The sequence below is a fragment of the Durio zibethinus genome, chromosome 21 (assembly GCF_047325235.1).
Source record: "Durio zibethinus cultivar Kanyao isolate XHJ-2024 chromosome 21, ASM4732523v1, whole genome shotgun sequence".
Taxonomy (NCBI): Eukaryota; Viridiplantae; Streptophyta; class Magnoliopsida; order Malvales; family Malvaceae; genus Durio; species Durio zibethinus.
The window spans coordinates 13,850,070-13,854,659 of record NC_143182.1 but is presented as its reverse complement, the minus strand read 5'-3'; the positions used below and the strand labels follow the sequence as shown (position 1 = coordinate 13,854,659).

Here is a 4,590-nt window from a genome sequence, read left to right as displayed (position 1 = left end):
AATTTTATATTATTAAATGTTATTTTTTTCGAATATTATGTAAATTAATTAAATTAATCTGTGATTCAATTTCAATAACTATTTAATTTGTATTACAATAATCTTTTTTATATAAAAATAAAAATTTTACTCGTTGAATATATTGTCATTACATTAAAAAGAATAAAATTGCATAGAAATAATGATCAGAGATACTTTTACCCGTCGAAATTATTAAAAAAAAGTAAAAATAAAAAAAAATAAAAAAGAAATGTGCTTTCATAGAATAACAATTAATATTTTAATATTAAAAACAGTAGCCTTTTGTAGGGGGATGTGACACTAACGTTGAGCCCACAGCACACCTTATCATTTTCCAGACAAATTTCCCATGGGCCCCAGCATGACTTTTCTCTGTAAGACTTTTCCACGGACGTCGACTACGAAGACTTGGAAAAATCTTCGACTGATATATATTCTGCGAAAAACAACTCCATATTTCTGCTCTCTTTTTTTTTCTTTAAGGAAATTATATCTTATCATGTCAAAATATATTGGTTAAGTTTGAAAGATAATACTTTAAGCTTAGTTCCTAAAAGCAAATTTATGAAGTTATTGGTTAAAAATATTGAAATAATGTTTTTTAAAATTAGAACTTGAATCTTGAAGTGTGAGATATAGGGAACATAGAAGAAGAGTATCTCTAATACAATCCAAAGTGCGGTAATTTTTTTTTAGTGCAAGTTAGGAAGGTAAGTCTTTTGATACATCCAAAAATTAAATAAAAATTCATTCAATAATAAGTCATAATAATAAATTATTAGTTTAAAATTTAACTTATTTGATTTGTATAATCACTTTTAAAAATTTACATAAAATATATTTAAAATTTAATTTTTCATACTTATAATATTTTTTTCTATTTTAGATTATAACGACTTTGCATCAACAAAAATAATATTAAACTTTATCTGCACTTCAGTTATTATTAGTGTTCATAAAAAGATGGAATTAAGATTACAATGGGCAAAAAATTAAAGCATCTATTCTAGCGACCAACATTCAATGATCCACTACCACTAGTAAACAACACATGATAATCAATGACTGTTGAGTCATTCACATGATTCTCATCGTTTCCAATAATTCCACTCTCCTGCAGCTGCAATGCAAGCTCAAGCCCGCACACCACTTCACTCATAGCCGGCCTTTTACTCCCCTCGGAAGCCAAACAACTCATAGCTACTTCACCAAATTTTAACAGACTTGGAAGGTTGATCTTACCCTGTAAATAAGGATCTATTATTTGAGCAAGGGTTCCATTGTTGTAGCAATGTTGTGCCCACTCTGCTAAACTTATTTGCAAATGATCCACAGTTCGATCTATTGGTGCTCTAGCACATAATACTTCACACAACACCACGTCAAAAGAGTACACATCCGATTTCTCTGTCAGTTGTTGAAGACGGTGGTATTCAGGATCCAAGTAGCCAAAGCTGCCCTTGACAGCAGTGCTGATATGCGTGTTGGACAGTTCGTTCATTTTAGACAATCCAAAATCAGATACTTTGGCCACCCATTTCTCACTTAACAAAATATTTGTGGTCTTCACGTCCCTGTGAATGATGGTGTGGTCGGGACCTCTGTGAAGATAATGTAGCCCACCTGCAGCACCAATACACATTTTGAGTCTTTTTTCCCATTGTAATGGGGGATTGTTCGTGTTGTAGAGGTGATCTCTCAAGGTTCCATGAACCATGTAGTCATACACTAGGATCATTTCGTTATTGTCTTTGCAATAGCCCATTAGAGAAACTAAATTTTGGTGCCGAAGTTGAGAAAGCATCTCGATTTCGGTCCTAAATTCAAGCACCCCTTGTTGTGAACCTGGATTCAAACGTTTGATTGCAACGGGGGTCGAGCCAGCATTAATGAATCCTTTGTACACGTCGCCAAATCCTCCTCTTCCAATGATGAAATTCTTATCAAAGTTGTTGGTAGCTGCTTTTATCTCCCTTAGTGAGAAGTGGCGACAGATATCAGAAGGTAGAGCACGGTTACTGTTGTTGGCAAATTTACTGGAACGTATCCTTAAAATCAAGAAAAATAGAAGAGAGATTGCAGCAAAGCTAGAAATTAGACCAACAACAGCGACTATTATTGTCCTCTTCTTTCCTGATTGCTCAATCGGCGGCTTCATTGGTTCGAGAAGATTGGGTGTTGCATCAGGGTTAGGTCCGGAGAGATCACCACTCTTGCTCAATTTGAAAATTTCAACTCCATTCAGGATTGCATCCGAATAGAGAGTCCTCCATGCTGGGGCAGGGTGTAGCTTAATTGAGAGATTTTGTTTCTTTCGATTTCCTCCATTCATTATTGCCACTGCGTAATCTTTATACGTTGGAATCCCATTTCCACCACTCCACAATATAACGTCTGCTTCCGTTTCTGCTGTTAGATTGGCTACGACAATCACGAAGACTCTATCACCTGCTTTTATTATCTCCTGCTGGAACTCACAAAAATGCAACCTCACAAAGTAATCAAAGTCAGAGTCAACAGGAAACTGCCAAGTTAGATTGTAGTGCTCATTCATAGTCTTGTTTGTCCCCATTGTTCTAGCAGTTTTATAGATGGTATCTGGAGCAGAGAATGATGGCACAACGCTGAAGTTGAGATTCATACTGCTGTTAACTGGAAGAGCACTTGGCTTCGCAACTGTCAGGTAGTCTTGGTCCCCTGACCAGGCTCTGTACATGCCAGTGTCTTCTGCGGGCGGGATTTTACTTCCACCAACTCTGATCCGGTGCATCATCTCAAGGGCAGTGTCGTTTCCAAACCGGTATAAGTTAGACTGGCCAAGAAAGCTGACACCTTCATCATTGGCAGGTCTGTAGTATAGGTTGGTGGGCATAGACACAATTTCAATCCCGTTTATGAAAGCATATGCATCTGTGATAGCAGAACTTGGAGTGAATGTTATGTTTAGGCTCTGACCATCTTTGACACTAACGCAGAATTCTTTAACAAGAGTTTCCTTGCCTTGAGCATGAAGTAAAGCACTGAAGTTCCTAAGAAGTGTAAATGGACCTGCCTTAACAGAGAAGAAAGCCTTGGACAGATTAAAACCCGGATATGAATTTAGATGAAAGTGCAAGCGAATGAACTTTTGCCCATTAGTGAGGGGAACCATGTAGGTGAATTCGGAGTAAGAATGGTGGCTTGTGATGTAGGGTACATGGCCAGTAGAGGCACTCAAAAATACGGATAGTTTGTTTTGTGAATGTATGACGGGGAATTTAGAATTGCTTTCCCCACTCCACAAGCGGCCATCTAAAGCTTTGGAGTCAGAGAAGGCGCCACAGTTAATTGTGATGTTTTCAATAGGGATATAAGGAGGCACTGCCTCCTCTGCAATGAAGACACAGAGATTTGAAAGTTGGAGAAGTAACAGGCTTTGCAAACTCAAACTTTTATTGCTTCTATTCATCATGATGAAGACAAACAAAAGAGAAGAAAGAAAGAAAGAAGCAGGGCGTTTGGATCCGCAAAGCCTGAAGATGAGAAATTAGATCTTGTAATTAGAAGTCAAACCAGATAGCATATACGATTCCCATTGACTGATTAATAATTGCCCTTACGGGGGGGTTAGTCAAAGGAAGCTGCATGGAAAATGTTGAGCCTGGTAGATGAGAGAAAAAGACAAACCATATGTAGAATTCAGAAACAAAATTTAAATGTTGGACCAACTCTGACTATTACATATCACCTAAACTGAAGCGTGTGAGACGAGCTAGCTAGGATTGAAAGACTTTCAAAGTCTTTGGCAGATATTCTAAACAACAGTTGCACTTTTTAGGCATTATTATTATTATTATTATTTTTGGATAAGTTGTTTATTTATCGAAGAAGCAGCCATAGCTGCTACAGTCCAAAACCAAGCTGCAAACAGCAGCAAAGAACTTTTCAAACATAGAGGCAAGCAGGCCCCAAACGGAACAAAGTTCGCAATTCACGGGGTCAATAATAATGTTTTGGAAAACCAGCAAGTCTAAATCTAACAATATTCACGATGGAACACAAATTTGTTGCTCAGTGCTCGTCCCGTATGCCTAGTGTTACTTTCCTTCCAAAAAGAGTAAATGTAAGCATTGCAAGCTAATCTAAAACTGACTGATATTAGAGCCTTCCTTCTAAGCTTCTTCCTTGCCCATTGCATCTCAGCATGCCAATGAAGAGGCGGATCTCTAGCTTAGATTAGGACACTCCTAAAAATTGAAAAACAAAAAAATTGGAGGAAAATGTTTTCTTAGACACTCTCAAAAATTTTTTTCTAAAAATTCATTTTGTCAACAGAATTGGTAAATCTTTTCAAATAAAAATTCTGATTTTTGGTTGAATAATTATTTAATTAAATATATTGAGAAAGATGTAGCTGATAGTATTAGCATTAATACAGTTATATATTTTTTTTTCAGATATGAAAATTCATAGTGGATAATTGCAATAATATAATAATATATCATTTCAAAATTTTGTTTAAAATTATATATATTATGAAATGAACACTCTTGAAAAATAAATCTTAAATCTGTCATTCCTACTACTTAC

At 36.1% G+C, this 4,590-nt stretch overlaps 1 pseudogene across 1 annotated transcript; it reads right to left on the bottom strand.

Annotated features, from left to right (window-relative positions):
- Positions 1 to 934: 934 nt before the first annotated feature.
- LOC111305683 (receptor-like protein kinase FERONIA pseudogene) lies at positions 935 to 3,633 on the bottom strand (annotated as a pseudogene). The gene has a single exon (XR_016331156.1). The product of XR_016331156.1 is annotated as a receptor-like protein kinase FERONIA pseudogene (transcript).
- Positions 3,634 to 4,590: the final 957 nt, after the last annotated feature.